The 20814-nt window shown below is 39.4% G+C and overlaps 1 protein-coding gene across 4 annotated transcripts in view; it reads right to left on the bottom strand.

Moving 5' to 3' along the window:
- XPNPEP3 (X-prolyl aminopeptidase 3) overlaps positions 1-20814 on the bottom strand; it is a 76113-nt gene that overhangs the window by 22822 nt on the left and 32477 nt on the right. The window lies entirely within an intron of this gene.

Genomic DNA, 20814 nt, shown 5'->3' with positions numbered 1-20814 from the left:
TGACAGATTTAGTGGAAAGGGCACCCAACTGATAGTATATACGCTCAGAATATACGCTGTATGCTACAATAAGCGACACGGGAACACATTTTGCCATTTCTGTAACAAAATAGCCCAGAAATGTATGAAATAATGGATTGAATGGTCCAGTCCATAGCAAGGTTTCTCAACCTCTGCACTATTGCTGACATTTTGGACTAGATAACTGTATGTTGGGAGGCGGGGGGATTGTCCTGTTCAATGTAGGATGCCAGCAGCACTCCCCAACTGTGACAATAAGGTATTGCCAAATATCCCCTGAGGGACAAAACTGCCCCAAGTTCAGAGTCACATATAGTATAAGTACTTATACTATAAGTTTAAGAGTCACATATAGTATAAGTACTTAAATTATTTCTCTGTAGTAGCCACAGTGCATGTGTGTGTTTTCTACTTTTATAAATATATATGCTTAAAATTCACCACTATACCCCATGCCAAAAAAGATTTAGATTAGCTTACACGGATGCACAAAATACAACAAGATAGCATAAATTCATGGTAGAGTTAAAAAAAAAAAAAAAAGCAAGCCTTAAGGGGAATGGAGCTCAACAAAATAGTAATGTATACCATAATGACCTTCCTGATGACAATAGCAACTGTGGACAGACCGCAAATATAACTGAGTTTTCTAGCAGCCGGTGTGAAAAAGGAAAACATCAGCTCTATTTCCCATGCCTGTGGGATAAAAACAAATCAGATGCACAGGGATAGGGCTATATGATACCATAGCTAGAAACGAATTTCTCTGGAGTTGCTATGTTCTAAGAGTGAAGGCAACGTGGGAAGGAATGTTTTTAATAACATTTCTCTAAATACAAGGCAATGACCTCACCATAGAAGAGCCCAATGGAGGATAAGTGAGAGGGATGATAATGGAAACAGCTTCAGGGCTTGCTCCTTTTCTCATTCTGATGTTCTCTCAAAAGTTTCATCCTTAGGCCTTTCTGATCACCCTGCCTAATTGAGCACTGGCGCTACTTTATCCCTTCCACTGCTTCATTTTTCTCGAGAGCATTGAATTCCAGCTGACCATACAGCATGCTTGTTTCTTGTCTTTCAACTGGAGTGTACACTGAGGACAGCGACACACGGCAAGTCTGGGTTGCTCACCACTGTGTCTTTAGAACCTAGAACAGTACCTGGCACCATAGCAAATACTCCATAAATATCTGCTGAATGAATTAATTAAATTTAAAGTATACTTATTTACGTACATACACACGCAGATGCCGATGAATAAATTGTTGGCACTACATTTTCACCACGAAGCTAAAACAAAACATAACAAAAGAAGAGAATGGGATCTCTAGTGAGGCTCATTCACTTAAAAGAGGGATTTGTCTTTTTTTTTTTTTTAATGTTTATTTTTGAGAGAGAGAGACAGAGTGCGAGCAGGGGGAGGGCAGAGAGACACAGAATCTGGAGCAGGCTCCAGGCTCTGAGCTGTGGAACAGAGCCCGATGAGGCGTTCGAACTCACAGACTGCGAGATCATGACTTGGGCTAAAGACGGACGCTTAACCGACTGAGCCACCCAGGCGCCCTTGTCTTTTTGTTTTTTGGCTCTAACCAGCACCCTTTGTCTTTTTATTAATTTCCTTTCAAACCTTTACTGAAAGGCACGCGTGTAAGCATGTGTGCCTGTGCACACATATATACACACACACACCCTTTTGTCTATGCATTCACCCATTGATGGACATATGGGTTGTTTGCATCTTTTGGCTACTGTGAATACCGCTTCTGTGAACATTTGTGTACAAGTATTTGTTTGAGTACCTGTTTTTAATTCTTCTGGTCATACACCCAGGAGTAGAATTGCTAGGGCACATGTTAATTCTGTTTAAGTTTTTCAGAAACCTCCAAGCTATTTTCCACAGTGGCTGAAACATTTCACAGTCCCACTGGTAATGTAAAAATGTTCCAAATTTTCACATCTTTACCAAAATTTGTTTTTTTTTTCCTGTGTGTGTTTTACTTTTATTTATTTACTTTTTAAGTTTTTATTTTCATCACCCCGTACTCATCACAAATGCACTCCTTAATCACCTATTTCACCCTCTCCTCCTACCCACCTCCCCTCTGGTAACCCTGTTTGTTCTCTACAGTTAAGAGTCTCTTTCTTGGTTTGTCTCTCTTTTTTATCTCCCTTTTGCTCATTTGTTTCATTTCTTAAATTTCACATGAGTGAAATTACATGGTATCTACCTTTCTCCAACTGACTTGCTTTGCTTAGCATTATACTCTCTAGTTCCATCCATGCCTTTGCAAATGGCAAGATTTCATTCTTTTTTTTATGGCTGAGTAACATTCCATCGTGTATGTGTGCGTGTATACACACATTATACATATATATACATGCTATTCTTCTTTATTCACCAATCAATGGACACTTGGGACTGCTTCCATATCTTGTCTACTGTAAATAATGTGCCTATAAACATAGGGGTGCACATATCCCTTTGAATTAGTGTTTCTGTATTCTTTGGGTAAATATCCAGGAGTGCAATTGCTGCATCATAGAGTGGTTCTATTTTCAACTTTTTGAGCAACCTCCATACAGTTTTCCAGAGTGGCTGCACCAGTTTGCATTCCTACCAAGAGTGCAAGAGGGTTCCTTTTCTCCACATCCTTGCCAACACCTGTTTTGTGTTTTTGATTTTAGCCATTCTGACAGATGTGAGGTGATATATCATTGTAATTTGAATTGCATTTCCCTGATGATAAGCAATGATGAGCATTTTTAAAAAATTGGTTAATTTTTTAAAAGTTTATTTGAGAGAGAGAGCGTGCATGCGCACAATCAGGGGAGAGAGACAGGGGGAGACAGAAAGAATCCCAAGCAGGCTCCATGCTATCAGCAGAGATCTCTGTACCATGAGATCATGACCTGAGCTGAATCTTAACCGAGTCACCCAGGCACTCCTGATGAGCATCTTTTCATGTGTCTTTTGGCCATTTGGATGTCTTCCTTGCAGAAATGTCTGTTCATGTCTTCTGCCCATTTAAAAAAAATGTTTTTATTTATTTATTTTGAGAGAGAGAGATTGAGAGAGGGAGAGAGACAGAGGGAGACAGAGAATCCCAAGCAGGCTCTGATATGGATCTTGAACCCACAAACTGTGAGATCATGACCTGAGTTGAAATCAAGAGTCAGACACTTAATGGACTGAGCCACCCAGGCACCCCTTTCTGTCCATTTTTAACTGGATTATTTGGGGTTTTTTTGGGAGAGGGGCTCAGTTTTATAAGTTCTTTATATACTTTGGATACTAACTCTTTATTGGGTATGTCACTTACAAATATCTTCCCCCATTCTGTAGGTTGCTTTTAGTTCTGTTGATTGTTTCTTTCACTGTGCAGAAGTTTTTATTTTGATGTAGTCCCAACAGTTTATTTTTGCTTTTGTTTCCCTTGCCTCAGGGGTCCTATCTAGAAAAAAGTTGTGATGGCCAGTCAGAGAAATTACTACCTCTGCTCTCTTCAAGGATTTTTATGGCTGTAGGTCTTTATTGAGTTTACTTTTGTGTATGGTATAAGTGGTCTAGCTTCATTCTTTTGCATGTTGCTGTCTAGTTTTCTCAGCACAGTCTTATCAATGAGGCTGTCTTTTCCCCACTGGATATTCTTTCTTGCTTTGTCAAAATTAATTGGCCATGTAATTATGGGTTTATTTCTAGGCCACCTATTGTGTTCCACTATGAGTCTATGAGTCTATTTTTGTGCTGGTACCATACCGTTTTGATCACTATAGCTTTGAAATAATTTGAAGTCCAGAACTGTGATGTCTCCAGTTGTTTTTCTTTTGCAAGACTGCTTTGGCTATTCAGGGTCTTTTGTTGTTCCACACAAATTTTAGGATCGTTTGTTCTGTGAAAAAATGCTGTTGGTATTGTGACAGGAATTGCATTAAATATGGAGACTGCTTTGCGTAGTACAGACATTTTAACAATAGTTGTTCTTCCAATCCATGAGCATAGAATGTCTTTCCATTTTTTTGTACTGTCTTTAATTTCTTTTATTAGTGTTTTACAGTTTTCAGAGTACAGGTCTCTCACTCTTTGATTAGGTTTCCTGGGTATCTTATTATTTTTGGTGCAATTTTTTTTTTACTTTTAAAAAATGCTTATTTATTTTTGAGGTGGGGGGAGAGAGTGTGAGTGGGGGAGGGACAGAGAGCTGCGACACAGAATGCGAGCTGTTAGCACAGAGCCCAATGCAGGGCTTGAACTCATGAACTGTGAGATCATGACCTGAGCTTAAGCACCCAGGTGCCCCTTTTTGGTGCAATTGTAAATGGGATTGTTTCGTTTACTTCTTTCCTTCCTTCTGAGTTTATTCATCCATTTTGAGAGACACAAAGACAGCGCGAGTAGGGGAGAGGTAGAGGGAGAGGAGAGAGAATCCCAAGCAAGCTCTGCACTGCCACTGCAGACCCTGATGCGAGGCTCAAATCCACAAAGCTGAGAGATCGCCATCTGAGCCAAAACCAAGAGTCAGACACTTAACCGACTGATACACCCAGGCACTCCAATGGGACTGTTTCCCCTTCCTTCCTTCCTTCCTTCCTTCCTTCCTTCCTTCCTTCCTTCCCTCCCTCCCTCCCTCCCTCCCTCCCTCCCTCCCTCCCTCCCTCCTTCCTTCCTTCCTTCCTTCCTTCCTTCCTTCCTTCCTTCCTTCCTTCCTTCCTGTTTATATTTGAGAGAGAGGGAGATACAGAATCCAAAGCAAGGTCCAGGCTCTGAGCCGTCAGCACAGAGGCGGACGCGGGGCTCCAACTCACGAGCTGCGAGATCATGACCTGAGCCGAAGTTGGATGCCCAACCGACTGAGCCACCCAGGTGCCCCAATGGGACTGGTTTCTTAATTTCTCTTTCTGCTACTTCCTTATTGGTGTATGGAAATGCAACAGATTTCTGTACGTTGATTTTGTATCCTGCGACTTTACTAAATTCATTTATTGGTTCTAGCAGTTTTTTGCTGGGGTCTTTTGAGTTTTCTAACTATATATCATGTCACCTCCAAATAATGAAAGTTTTATGTCTTCCTTACTGATTGGGATGCCTTTATTTCTTTTTGTTGTCTGATTGCTGTGGCTAGAGCTTTGAATATAAGTGGTGAGAGGGGACATCTTTGTCTTGTTCCTGACCTTCGCTGAAAGGCTCTATTTTTTCGCATTGAGAATGATGTTAGCTGTTAGTTTTTCACATGTAGCCTTTATTATGTTGAGGTATGTTTCTTTTAAATCTACTTTGTTGAAGATTTTTATCATGAATGGATGTTGTACTTTGTCAAATGCTTTTTCTGCATCTATTGAAATTATCCTACAGTTCTTGTCCTTTCTTTTATTGATATGATGTATTGTGTTGATTGATATGCAAATATTGGAACCCATGAAACCCAGGAATAAATCCCACTTGATCTTGGTGAATGCTTTTTTTAATGTATTGCTGGATTAGGTTTGCTGGTACTTTGTTGAGGATATCTGCACCCATGCTCATCAGAGATCTCTTTTTTTGTGGTGTCTTTTTCTGATTTTGGTATCAGGGTAATGCTGGCCTCATAGAATGAATTTGGAAGTTTTCCTTCCTCTTTTATTTTCTGGAATAATCTGCGAAGGATAGGCATTAACTCTTTTTTAAATGTTTGGTAGAATTTGCCTGTGAAGCCATCTGGTCCTGAACTTTTCTTTGTTGGGAGTTTTTGATTACTGATTCAATGTCTTTGCTAGTAATCAGTCTGTTTAAAGTTTCTATTTCGTCACATTTTAGTTTGGGTAGATTACATGTTTCTAGGAACTTACCCATTTCTTCTAGGTTGTCCAACTTGTTGGCATACCATTTTTCATAATATTCTCTTAAAATTGTTTGTATTTCTCTGGTGTTTGTTATTTCTCCTCTCTCATTTGTGATTTCATCTGAGTCCTTTCTCTTTTTCTTGAAGAGGCTGGCTAGAGGTTTACCAATTTTATTGATTTTTTTCAAAGAACCAGTTCCTGGTTTCATTGATCTGTTCTGGTTTTTTTTTTTTTTTTTTAGTTTCTATATCATTTATTTCTGCTCTAGTTTTTAGGTGAAAGGTTATGTTGTTTATTTGAGATTTTACTTGCTTCTTGAGGTAGGCCTGCATTGCTAAAAACTTCCTTCTTAGGACTGCTTTTGCTATATCCAAAAGGTTTTGAAATGTTGTGTTTTCATTTGTTTCCATGTACTTTTTAATTTCTTCTTTTATTTCCTGGTTGACTCATTCATTGTTTAGTAGCATGTTATTAAAGCTCTATGCATATGTGGTCTTTTCATATTTTTTCTGGTGGTTGACTTATAGTTTCATAGCATTAAAATCAGAAAACATGCATGGTATGACTTCGATCTTTTAGAATTTGTTGAGGCTTGTTTTGTGGTCTAATATGTGATCTATTCTGGAGAATATTCCACACGCACTTGAAAACAATGTGTATCCTGCTATTTTAGGATAGAATGGCTGAATATATCTGTTAAATCCATCTGGTCCGGTATGTCATGCAAAGCCACTGTTTCCTTGTTAATTTTTTTTTTTTAATTTTTTTTTTTTTAACATTTTATTTATTTTTGAGACAGAGAGAGACAGAGCATGAACGGGGAAGGGGCAGAGAGAGAGGGAGACACAGAATCGGAAGCAGGCTCCAGGCTCTGAGCCATCAGCCCAGAGCCTGACGCGGGGCTCGAACTCACGGACCGCGAGATCGTGACCTGAGCCGAAGTCGGACGCTTAACCGACTGAGCCACCCAGGCGCCCCCCTTGTTGATTTTTTAATTAAATGATCTATCCATTGATGTAAGTGGGTGTTAAAGTCCTCTTACTGTATTATTATCCGTTAGTTCTTTTTTGTTTGTTATTAACTGTTTTATGTATTTGGGTGCTCCATGTTGAGTGCATAAATATTTATAATTGTTGTATCTTCTTGTTGGATTGTCCACTTTATTATTATATAGTGTCCTTTGTCTCGTTACAGTCTTTGTTTTAAAGTCCATTTTGTCTGATACAAGTATTGCTACTCTAGCTTTCTTTTTACATCCATTTGTATGACAACTGTTATTCCATTCCCTCACTTTCAATCTGCAGGTGTCTTTAGGTCTAAAATGAGTCTTCAGTAGGCAATATATAGATGAGTCTTGTTTTTTAATTCATTCTGTCACCCTATGTCTTTTTTTTTTAATGTTTATTTTTTTTTAAGTTTATTTATTTTAGAGAGACAGAGATAGAGGGAGTAGGGGGAGGAACAGAGAGAGAGGGAAAGAATCCCAAGCAGGCTCCGCACTGTGAGTGCAGAGTCCAACCAGGGCTTGATCCCACGAACTGAACGATGAGATCATGACTTGAGGTGAAATCAGGAGTCAGCTGCTTAGCCAACTGAGCCACCCAGGTGCCCCATCTCCCCAATTTTTTTTGGTAAGATTTTAAGTAATCTGCATATTCAATGAGGGGCTTAAACTGACAAACCCGAGATCAAGAGTCACATGCTCCACCAACTAAGCCAGCCAGGCATCCTCACCCTATGTCTTCTGATTGGAGCATTTAGTCCATTTACATTTAAAGTAATTATTGGTAGATACATATTTACGGACATTTTATTTGTGGTTGTTTCTTAAAATTTTTTTCTGATCCTTTCTTGTCTTTCTCTCTTTCATGGTTTGCTGGTTTTCTTTAGTGATATATTTGGATTTCTTTCTCTTTATTCTTTGCATAGTTATTAGTGGTTTCTGACTTGTGGTTACCATTAGGTTTGTATATAACCTCTTCTGCATACAGCAGTCTATATAAGTTGATGGGCATTTAAGTTTGAACCCATTATTTACTCCTGTCCTCCCCATGTTTTTGGTACATGGTGTCATATTTGACATCCTTTTATTTTGTGAGTTCCTTGACTGATTTTTTTTTTTTTTACAGAAATATTCATTTTTACTGCTTTTGTGTTTCCTACCTTCATACTGTCATTTTTCCCCCACTCAATTCTCCTTTAATATTTCTTATAGGACTGGTTTAGTGGTCATGAACTCCTTTAGTTTTTGTTTGTGAAACTCTTTATCTCTCCTCTGTTCTGAAGATAGCCTTGCTGCATATTCTTGGCTGCAGGTTTTTTCCATTCAGCACTTTGAATATATCATGCTATTCCTTTCTTGCTTGGAAAGCTTCACCTGAAAAAATCTGCTGATAGCCTTATGGGATTTCCTTTGTATGTAACTGTATTCTTTTATCTTGCTGCTTTTATTTATTTATATTTACATTTTATTTTATAGAGAGAGCGAGAAAGCGAGAGTGTGGGGGACAGGGGCAGAAGGAGAGAGAATCTCAGGTAGGCTCCATGCTGGCTGTGGAGTCAGATGCTGTCCTTGATCCCACAACCCTGGGATCATGAATTGAGCTGAAATCAAGAGTTGGTTGCTCAACCAACTGAGCTACCCAGGTGTCCCTATTTTGCTGCTTTTAATATTTTTTCTTTATCACTATGTTTGGCTTTATGTATGTATGTATGTATGTATGTATGTACGTGTTTATTTATTTATTTGAGTAATCTCTACACCCAATGTGGGGCTCAAATTCATGACCCCTGAGATCAAGAGCTACATGCTCTACTGACTGAACCAGCTAGGCACCCCTATATTTTGCCATTTTAATTACAATATGTTTTGGTGTGGATCTGCTTCTGTTGATTTTTTGGGGGGGTTCTCTGTGCCTCCTGGATCTGCATATCTCTTTCCTTCCCCAGATTAGGTAAGTCTTTAGCTATTATTTCTTCAAATAAATGCTCTGCCCCCTTTTCTCTCTTCTTCTGGGACTCCTATAATATAAATGTTATTATGTTTGATGGAGTCACTGAATTTCCTAAGTCTATTCTCATTTTGCATAATTCTTTTCTCTCTCTTTTGTTCAGCTTGATTACTTTCTATTACTCTGTCTTCTAGGTCATTACATTGTTTCTCTGCTTCTTCCAGACTGCTGGAAGAAGGGCCCTTTATCTCTGCTACGTTATTCCTTATCTCTGTGTTATGATCTCTCTGATGCCCTCCACTATTTCTCAAGTTCGCTGAGTAACCTTTTAATCATTGCTTTAAATTCTCCACTGGCGGGGCGCCTGGGTGGCTCAGTCGGTTGAGCGTCCGCACGATCTCGCGGTCCATGGGTTCGAGCCCCGCGTCGGGCTCTGGGCTGATGGCTCGGAGCCTGGAGCCTGCTTCCGATTCTGTGTCTCCCTCTCTCTCTGCCCCTCCCCCGTTCATGCTTTGTCTCTCTCTGTCTCAAAAATAAATAAATGTTAAAAAAAATTTTTTTTTTTTTAAATAAATTCTCCATTGGCAAGTACTTATGCGTGTTTTGCGTAGCTCTCCAGCCATGACCCTGTCCTGTTCAATTGGGACAAATCTCATCTTTTCATTTTGTCTAAGTCTGTGCTTGTTTAGGAGAGTCAGCTACATCTCCCGTTCTTAAGGGCAATGGCTTTATGAAGAAGAGGTCCTGCAGTGCCCTGCAATGTAGTGTCCTCTGTCCCCAGGGCCTGGTGTTTTGGGGAGTGTCTCCAACATGTGCTGCTATGTCCTGGCTGCTTTATTCTTGAGGCCTTGTCTGCAGGGGCTCTCTTTGCCTGTTGTGGGCAGTGTCTGGTCCCTGGCCTGAATGTGGTTTATTTCAACTAAGTGTTCTCTGGTCTGCTTGCAAAGAGACCTGTTGCTCCCACCTTTGGAACCAAGGCCTTGCAAAACTCCCGGGCTGGGAAATGTGTTGGCAGGGGTTCAGGATGGTCTTCTGGGATGGGAGTGGGACCCAATGCCCCGGGACTGAGGAAAGTGTGACTGGGAAGAGCAGTTCCACTGGAGTGGAAAAGGGGGGATTGGTGTAAGCAGTTTAGGTAGCAAGTGTTGACACTGCTGGTTCTCACTAGTGGCCCTGTGCTTATGCTGAGGGGTCGGGGAGGGAAATGGAGCCTGACAGTTCCTTTGTTCTTAGAGGGATCTCTCCATGATTGCTGCTTCACTGGGATACACTCTGAGGTGAACAACTAACCCTCTACAGTCTGTGCCTCAGGTGCTCTTCAAATAGCGGTTTCCACATTGTTTGTCCACAGGCTGTTTGCTCTGCCTTTTCTCCAAGAACGGCCTCAATGTCCTTTGAGCTCTCTCAGAGCCAAGCATGCTGACCTTTCAAACTTCAGGCTTTAAGCCCTGCTGGTTGCAAGAACTCACAAAATTTGTGCCCTGTCACTTTCCAAGCCAGTTGCTATGGGGATCTGTTATCCCTGAGTGCTCTCCTGTATGCTAGTTTGTTCTAGCCCTTCCCTGGGATCGTGGCTCCGTCCCCACTGCAGGGGCTGCATTCTGTTTCTCTCCCAAGCGGTGTCTCTGCACTTCCTACCTTCTTCGATGTGGCCTCTTCCCCACCTTTAGTTGTAGAGTTTGTTCTGCCAGTCTTCAGATCAATTTCTGGGGTATATAGGATGGTTTGACAGTTATCTAGTTGTATTTGTGGGATGAAGAGAGCCTAGGGATTCTCCTATTCCACTGCCATCTTCCCTTCCTATGTGCTTTGTTTTTAAATTATAGCCATTTTACCAGGTATGAAGTGGTATCTCATTTTGGTTTTGATTTGCATTTCCCCAATAGCTGATATTAAGCATCTCTTTATTCCTTATTGGCCATTTGTATATCTTTTTTGGAGAAATGCCCATTTAAGTCCTCTGCCTATTTTTTAATTGGGTTATCTTTTTGTTTTTGAGTTGCAAGAGCTCTTTACATATTCTGGATACTGGACCTTTATCAGATATATGGATTGCAAACATTTTCTCCTATTCTATAGGTTGTCTTTTCACTTTTTTGATAATGTCCTTTGATTGATGCATAGAAGTTTATAATTTTGATGAAGTCCAATTTATTTCTCTTGTGTTGCTTATTTTGGTGTCATATCTAAGAATTCATTGCCGAATTCAAGGTCATAAATGTTTGTTTCTGCTAAGAATTTTATAGTTGTAGCTCTTAAGTTTAGGTCTTTGATCCATTTGGAGTTAATTTTTGTATATGGTGTGAGGTAGGGATCCTACATCATTCTCTTGCATGTGGATATCCATTTGTTCCAGCATACCTGAATTATTTTTTATTAAATATATGGTTAAAGCATTATTTTAAAAGAAAAAGAATGATTCTGATAAAGAGGATGAAAATCCAATTACGAACTTGGGTGACTGCCAAACCATTCTTGGTTTGAATTAGCACTGGCTTTGAAATCTGTGGAATCAGGAAATGATAGAACCTGAACCTTAGCAGCTAGCAAAAATGGACTGGAAGAGAAGTGCACATCAATGGCAGTTCTGCTAAAAACTCAGTGTTTTTTTGTTTGTTTGTTTGTTTGCTGCTTTGTATCAGCTGAAAGCAAGCTCAGAATCTCCTTCACAAGAATTCCACCTTTGGCCAATAGGTGGTGCTCCGACCAAAGGAACCCAAGCCACTTTATTTTTTGATAAATCAGCTTGTGAGAGACATTCACTACAACTAATTCAAGTAGGGTAAACTGACGAGGCAGGACAAAAGATAGTGAAAGGGGTTATTCAGTGAAGGAAATGAGCCATTTTTCAGATTTAGATGCAGCAACCTGATGAATTCTTTTTAAAAATGAATCCTGAGAATTTTAGATCAAGGAGCAGTATCCTTGGCTTTAAACACTGCTGAGGAGAGGGAAATGTTAGGGCTTACTGTGGATCACATGACAATCCCTAGTTTACTAGAATGGATTAAGGGATGTGTCCAACATAGAAGGGATATTGCCCTGACTCTCCCTTGTTATATATATGGTCAGTACCTCCTGAAGCTGCATCAGATAGTCAGTGCTATCTGATGAAGGAAATGAACACCTTTATGGGATGCCCCTTACTTGGTTATGACTGACACTGTAATAAGGGATTTCATATATGACTTTGTTGTTGGACCCCAGGAGGATATAAAAAGACAGTTTCAGATCTTTAATCTCAACTTCCTCCTATGGATAATAAAAAGATAAGAATGAATTGAGGACTTTACAAGGGAAATAAAATCCAGTAAGAGGACATACAAAAGAATAAAAAGTTGAACCATTGTCTTTTTGTTGTTGAGTTATAAGAGTTCTTTATATATTCTGGATATTAGAGTCTTATCAGATACAGATTTGCCAATATTTCTCCTGTTCATAAGTTATCTTTTTATTCTTTTCATGATGTCCTTTGATGCACAAAGTTTTTAATTTTGATGAAGCCCAATTTGTTCATTTTTTTGTTGTTGTTACTACTGCTTTTGGTGTCATATTTAAGAATCCATTGCCAAATCCAGGGTCATGAAGATTTACCCATATGATTCTCTTAAGAAACACATACAAAAATTAACTAAAAAATGGGCAAGGTCTGAAATGTAAGAGCTAAAATTATAAAACTCATAGAGAAATACATAGGGGAAAAGTTTCATGATGTTGGATTTGGCAATAATTTTTTGGATAGGACACCAAAAGTATAGGCAACACAAGAAAAAAAGAGATAAATGTTGTATGATTCTACTTATATGAGGCACTCAGAATAGACAAGTTCATAGTAGGGTAGAGCTTATCAGGGGATGGTGAAAGGGAAATGGGGAGTTATTGAAAAGGGAAACTCTAATGGTTAGAATTTCTATCTGGGATGATGAAAAAGTTCTGGAAACAGATAATGATGCTGGTTGTACAACAATGTGAATGTACTCAATGCCACTGAGTTGTACACTTAAAAATGGCTAAAACAGTAAATTTTATGTCATATAAATTTTACAACAAAAATAGCAAATCAAAAAAAATAAGAGAGGGGGCAATAATTCAGATCCTAAAATAATTCAGTTTTTTTATGATTAATTAAAAATGATATATGGCACAAAAACAGACACTTAGATCAAAGGAACAGAACAGAAAACCCAGAAATGGATCCACAAACAAATGGCCGACTAATCTTTGACAAAGCAGGAAAGAATATCCAATGGAATAAATGGTGCAAATGGTGCTGGGAAAACTGGACAGCGACATGCAGAAGAATGAACCTGGACCACTTTCTTACACCATACACAAAAATAAACTCAAAATGGATGAAAGACCTAAATGTAAGACAGGAAGCCATCAAAGTCCTAGAGGAGAAAGCAGGCAAAAACCTCTTTGACCTTGGCCACAGCAACTTCTTACTCAACACATCTCTGGCTGCAAGGAAACAAAAGCAAAAATGAACTATTGGGACCTCATCAAAATAAAAATCTTCTGCACAGCAAAGGAAACAATCAGCAAAACTAAAAGGCAACTGATGGAACGGGAGAAGATATTTGCAAATGACATATCAGATAAAGGGTTAGTATCCAAAATCTATAAGGAACTTATCAAACTCAACACCCAAAACCCAAATAATCCAGTGAAGACATGGGCAAAAGACATGAAAAGACACTTCTCCAAAGAAGACATCCAGATGGCCAACCGACACATGTAAAAATGCTCAACATCACTCATCATCAGGGAAATACAAATCAAAACCACAATGAGATACCACCTTACACCTGTCAGAATGGCTAACATTAACAACTCAGGCAACAACATTGTTCATTGTTGCACTATATGCTAACTAACTTGGATGTAAATTAAAAAATAAATTAAAAAAAAGATATAAAAAGGAGGGGCGTCTGGGTGGCTTGGTCAGTTAAGTGTCCAACTTTTGGTTTCAGCTCAGGTCATGATCTCATGGTTTGTGAGTTCAAGCCCCACACTGGGCTTTGCATTGACAATGTGGAGCCTGCTTGGGATTCTCTCTCTCCCTTACTCTCTGCTTCTCCCCCACTCACTCTCTCTCTCTCAAAAATAAATAAACTTAAAAAAAATTTTTTTAATGATATAAAAAGGAGGAAATTGAGGAGTGTCAAACTTTGATAATTTTAAAGTTAGGCAAAGAGAATTGGCAAACTGCCTTCCTCAAACTCCTCAGGGTATAAAAATTCCAAGGCAGATATACTCAATTTATTTGAGTTTAGAGGAACTTAGAAAGAAAAAGATTCCAATGAGCCGCTATCATCAGATGTCAAGATATGGGCTCTTAATGTACAAATAATGGAAAGAGAATATTGACATGAAGACCAGGGTCATCTCTGGCAGGGAACTCAAGACATTTTACAAATGTGTGAGTGACTGGCAGGATGTGGAGAAGAAACTCTTTTGGATCTACTGAATTTAGGAACATAGCATGCAGTACTGCCTAGGGCTGCAAATGAACCCCTTTAGGGATGACAAAATTAATTCAAGGGAACATGGGGATGATACTGTGAAAAGGTTAAAAATTAAAGTGTAGTAAGAAACTGGAATGTAAATAAAAAGAATACTGTGATGTCTCCCTTACCTGGATGTATAATTGATATGAATATAATGTTTGAATAAAAATTCCTCCCCCTACTGGGTAATAAGAAGAAAGGAATAATTTCCATCCTCCCTTCATCCAGTACTCATCGGACTTGCAACATGGGAGCCTTTAGAATTAACCTAACTCAACTAGTAACTTGGAAACATTATTAGATACTTGGAAGGCACTAAGAAATTACTATTCTAAATAAGGAAATGTCAAGATGCAAGTATATTAGTGTCCATAAACTCACTGCAAAAGCCCAGTGTGGCCAGTGAGGCCAACTGATGAATCAGGTCACTGTCAGCAGCCTATAGGGGACTCAATAAAACCATATCCTGAAGAGCCTTAGCTGTCTCCAGTACAGTCCTGACTATTCAACTCACGTAAGATAAAGGTGACTGGTATTCTCTATTGATTTGACTAATGCAGTCTTCTCATTGTCAGTCACCAGCAAGAGCCTACAACAACTTGTATTCATGCAGAATGGTTCCCAATAGACAGTATTACCTCAAAAATATTAGAACTCCTCTGAGTATTGTCACAATCTGATGAAGCAGGACCTAGATCTAACATAGCTGGACAATACAAATAATTATCATCTGAAACCATGGGTCAAGTTAAAAGCGACTTTACTAAGGTCATAAATCATATGACTGACTGGGGATGACTGATTAACCTTGCTAGAAATCCAGGGCCCTACACAGACTATGAAATTTTGGGAGATGACATGGGTTGGAGCAATCCGTGACACACCACAGGACACTAGGAATAAACTGTTATCACTCCCTGACCCTCAGATTAAAGAGGCTCAACAACAGCTAACTGTACATATTTGGCTTTTAGAGAAACTATACTTCACTTAGGGATTTTCTTGGCCCCAATTCATAAAATCACAGCGAAAAAGGCCTTATTTGATTAGGGGTCTCAACAAAAAGAAGCCTTCTTAGAACTGCAGAAGGCTGTGGCTAGGATCACATGATGTTAATGCTGAAATGATATTAGAAGTGTCAGCCATCCATACTCATCCCAACTGGAATTTCTAGCAAAAGACATACTCACAACTCCAAGATAGCCTCTGGGCTTTGGGGCTAAGACATTGTTAGATGCTGCTTTCCACTCTATGTCTTTTGAAAGATAGCTGCTGACTTATTGTGGGGCATTTACTGAGGTAGCCCCAATAACTAAAAGACTTATAAGAGCAAATTAAGATCTGAAATATGTATGTCATTGGTGATGTCAGAAAAGCAAAATTTAAGTAAGAGGGGTGATACCCAAAGAAGTTCCATCATAAAATGAAAATGCACTATATAGAGCATGCTACCAGAGGATGGGACAGACTCGTATTTACAAGTCTTTTTTCCTTGGTTCTTTTCGTTCAACCAACTGCCCAAGGATGCCAGGCAATTGGTCTGGTTCATAGATGGTAGCTCCAGAATTGAGAGTAATTCTGTATGGAAAGCAGGTGCTCTGAGTGCAGAAGAACGTAGAATCCTTTTGGAAGGGGCGCCTGGGTGGCTCAGTCAGTTAAGCGGCTGACTCTTGATTTCCTCTCAGGTCAAGATCTTACGGTCGCGAGATCAAGCCCCACATCGGGCTCTGTGCTGGACATGGAACCTGCTTAAGATTCTCTCTCCCTCAAAAAAAAAAAGAAAAATCCTTATGGAAGAATGTAATACAATTTTGTCCACTGAGCTGCATTATATGCTCTGTTCTTACCTGTGACAAAAGAACTAGATGCAAATAGAAGCCTTACTATTTGGATAATACTGATCCTAGGCTATTTCCAATCAACTTTCAATTGGTCTAACAAGTGGGTCATAAATAACTGGATAGTAAAAGATCCCCACATGTGGGGCCAGTGCTCTTTGGAAATCTCTATGGAAAGTCTGAGGCCAAATCAAAGCAGGCCATATGATGCTTACTAAAGAAACCCGATGCCAGGGTTGGAAGGTAAATGGAATCAACAAGTTGATGGCCTAATTCATTCTCTTGAAATGGCAATGAAGGTCCATGAAATGAATGGACGTGGAGGGACTGAAGCCAGGCAGCAATGTACTAAACAAAGACATAGACCACTGGCCCCCACTGAAGCTCAAATTGTTAATAAAAATTGCTTTGGTTGCCGATAGTTTAGACCCATTTTTCTGTATGTATCCAATTTGTCCTTCTATTATTGGGAATGGACTAACCAGAAAATTCTTCTTCAGTGGTAAAGATGTGGGTTAAAATGAATGACAAATGAAAGAAAGGCCAGATTGTCACTGAGGGGAAGGGAGCCAAAAAATGAGTTCCACAAAAAGGAAAATCTAACATAATTTTGGTGCCTAAGGAGATGCTTAAAGGAAGAGAATAATATTTTCTCTTAGCTTTGACCCAGAAGCCCCTTGGGGCAAAGGACTCTGTCTGATGAAGTCTCCTCTTCTGAGAGAGAGTTGAACAATAGCTAACCTAACAAATACACTTCCCTGAGTGACATATGTCCTCAAAATAGATCAAGAGATGGGAGCTCTGTCTAGGACTGTATGCAACAATGCAAATGTTTTTGATTCTCATTTCACAGGATGGATCTACTACAGAGGAGCTATGTTGGAAAGCAACATGTAGAAAATATTTAGCTAGTTGAATATGAAATATAGTAATAATCTAAATGAACATTACATAGCCATTAATCGTGATGATGGTTTAAAAAAGGTACCAGAATATGGTGGTAGAATGTTATCTACTGCATAACCCCACCTGTCAAAATAATATTATGTGTAAGAATAGCTATTTGCCCTGTTACTGTAGGTGAATAGGCATGAGGAGGAAGAACAATTGGGACACATGGATCACTGATAAAGGATAAGAACTAGGTATAACTTGGTGGGTCCACATTCCTGAAATTTGTTTGGTTATGGGAAGTTCTGTGGAACACTCAAACCAAAGTCTACTTAGGAGTAACTACTACTCATATGATCTAAGCCTGGGGGAATTAACATTTTCAAGATATCAAATGTATTTCCTAACTGTACAAAAGCAGTCAGTACTCATGACAACATATCTGGTGTCAGACCATTTGAAATAAGAGAGCCTTCATGGAATTAGGAGCTGCTTAGGAGTTATTTGGTCAGGCAGATTTGTTTTTTTTTTTTTTAATTTTTTTTTTCAACGTTTATTTATTTTGGGGACAGAAAGAGACAGAGCATGAACGGGCGAGGGGCAGAGAGAGAGGGAGACACAGAATCGGAAACAGGCTCCAGGCTCTGAGCCATCAGCCCAGAGCCCGATGCAGGGCTCGAACTCATGGACCGCGAGATCGTGACCTGGCTGAAGTCGGACGCTTAACCGACTGCGCCACCCAGGCGCCCCCAGGCAGATTTGTTTTTAATGAGGAAAGACATACTGCTGAAAAAGACCTACTAAGGTCTAAGGAGTAAGGACAAAAGTGGCGAGCCACTTGAAAGATAACACGATGCTGACAAAATGGATTTTATAATTAGATCACACACTAAAACAACTCGCCCAAATCAACTCAGCAAAGGGAACAAGACTGCGTGTTAAAACACAAGCTGGATTATTAGATACCTTAATTCAAATGGAGTCCAAGGTATCCCAAGCACAGTGGCTAGGCATTCTCACAGCAGAAACCTAGGTGATGCACAAATACGGGCCACTTATGGGCCCTACAGTCTTAAGAAAGTTTTGTTTTCTGGGGCGCCTGGGTGGCTCAGTCGGTTAAGCATCCAACTTCAGCTCAGGTCATGATCTCGCGGTCCGTGAGTTCGAGCCCCGCGTCGGGCTCTGTGCTGACAGCTCAGAGCCTGGAGCCTGTTTCAGATTCTGTGTCTCCCTCGCTCTGACCCTCCCCCGTTCATGCTCTGTCTCTCTCTGTCTCAAAAATAAATAAACGTTAAAAAAAAAAAAGTTTCGTTTTCTACTGTAAGTTTTAACTAGAGGAAGCAAACTATTCAGGTGCTCTTTAACAGCTTCAGCCCTTTGACTGGATGCTAACCATCCTTTCCCTACAGCACAGTTTGTGAGCACTGAACAAATTTTATTAAAAAAATTTTTTTTTAATTTTTAAGTAATCTTTACAACATGAAGCTTGAACTCATGACCCTGAGACCAAGTCACATGTTCTAATGATGGAACCAGTCAGGCACCCCAATACTGGATAACTTTTAAACAGGACTAGAGTGCTTCCTGTAGTAGATTAATAGGTTCTGTTGCTGGTTTCTTCCAACTGGGAACCAATATCTGTCAAACAACCTAACCTGTGGGAAGGAATTTAGCTATGTTCTCAAGATATTCTGAATCCTGAAAAAACAGAGATATGGCCTCTGATCTTTAGTCCTATGAGAAATAATATATGGCTATAATAAAAGGTAGATTGTGTTGGGAGGGACAAAATAATTATACCATGATTTTCTGATTTATTATGTAACTACAGTGGTGCTGCTATATGGTATTACATGGAAGCATAAGTAAAATTAATATTGTAAATACTAACAAACTTAGCATAATACTGATATTAATGATAAAATATAGTGGGAGATTGAATTAAAGCTATCTCAGTACATTATCCCTATGTAGAAGAACTGGTCTGAGAAATATTCAGAGTTGATTAATGATAGATTAATAATTCAGCAGATTTACTAAGAAGCAGACACTTACAGAGGTGCCTGGGTGACTCACCCAGTTAAGCATACGGCTTCAGCTCAGTTCATGATCTCATGGTTTATGGGTTCAAGCCCCGTGTTGGGCTCTGTGCTGATAGCTCAGAGCCATTCTGTGTCTCCCTCTTTCTCTCTGCCCCTCCCCTCCTTGTGCTCCATCTCTCAAAAGTAAATGTAAACAAAACAAAACAACCCAGACACTTAAAGATCCAAACAACAAAATAATTATATAGTTAGAAAAACGTGGAAAAGTATAAATGGATGGTTCCACTATCTGTTTAAATCCATACTAACCCCACACTGGATGTTGTAAATGCTTAGATTCTGCATGTACATTTTGATGATCTATCTGATTATAGGATATTATAAGGCAAGTAAATGATATCACACTAAGGATTATTGTTTTATTAGAAAAAAGGCTTGATAGTGGGTCATGGGAGTGGACTGCTCTGTGAGAGCTATTTCCTGGAATTAGCTTGAGCTGTTTTGCTAAATTCCTGAATGACATTGACTTTGGTCAAGGCATAGCATGAAGCATAGATGAAGCATACAAGTGTCGTGAAGGCAATAAAGACATGAAAAGACATTCAACATCACTAACCATTAGAAAAATGCAAATCAAAACCACAGTCAGATATCCTTTCACACCCACAAGGACGTCTATCATCAAAAAACAGAAAACGAGTGTTTGAATGGATATGGAAAAATAGGAACTCTTGTCCAGTGTCAGTGGGAATGTAAAACGGCACAGGTGCTATGAAAAACAGTATGGTCGTTCCTCAAAATATTGAACACAGAATTACCATTTGATCTAGTAATTCTACTTCTGGGCATATATCCAAAAGAAATGAAAACAGGGGTTTGAAAAGTAGAATGTGCATTGCAGAATTATTCACACTAGCCTAAAGACAGAAACAACACAATCAGCAAAACTAAAAGGCAACCGACAGAATGGGAGAAGATATTTGCAAATGACATATCACATAAAGGGTTAGAAACCAAAATCTATAAAGAACTTATCAAATTCAACACCCAAAAAACAAATAATCCAGTAAAGAAATGAGCAAAGACATGAATATTCACTTCTCCAGAGAAGTGTCTTTCCTTATAAGGAAAGAAGACATCCAGATGGCCAACCGACACATGAAAAAATGCTCAACATCACTCATCATCAGGGAAATACAAATAAAAACCACAATGAGATACCACCTTACACCTGTCAGAATGGCTAACATTCACAACTCGGGCAACAACAGATGTTGGCGAGGATGCGGAGAAAGAGGATCTCTTTTGCATTGTTGGTGGGAATGCAAGCTGGCGCATTCACTCTGGAAAACAGTATGGAGGTTCCTCAAAAAATTAAAAATACAACTACCCTATGACCCAGCAATTGCACTACTAGGTATTTATCCAAGGGATATAGGTATGCTGTTTTGGAGGGACACATGCACCCCCATGGTTAGAGCAGCAATCAACAATAGCCAAAGTATGGAAAGAGCCCAAATGCCCATCGATGGATGAATGGATAAAGAAGATGTGGTATACACACACACACACACACACACACACACACACACACACACACACACACAATGGAATATTACTCGGCAATCAAAAAGAATGAAATCTTGCCATTTGCAACTATGTGGATGGAACTGGAGGGTATTATGCTAAGTGAAATTAGTCAGAGAAAGACAAAAATCATGACTTCACTCATATGAGGACTTTA

Source organism: Lynx rufus, unplaced genomic scaffold (genome assembly GCF_022079265.1).
Source record: "Lynx rufus isolate CCGP_SWC_20201006 ecotype Redwood Valley unplaced genomic scaffold, mLynRuf1.p SCAF_7, whole genome shotgun sequence".
NCBI classification, from domain to species: Eukaryota; Metazoa; Chordata; class Mammalia; order Carnivora; family Felidae; genus Lynx; species Lynx rufus.
Note: the sequence above shows the minus strand (reverse complement) of the source record. Positions and strands in the feature narration are given on the sequence as shown.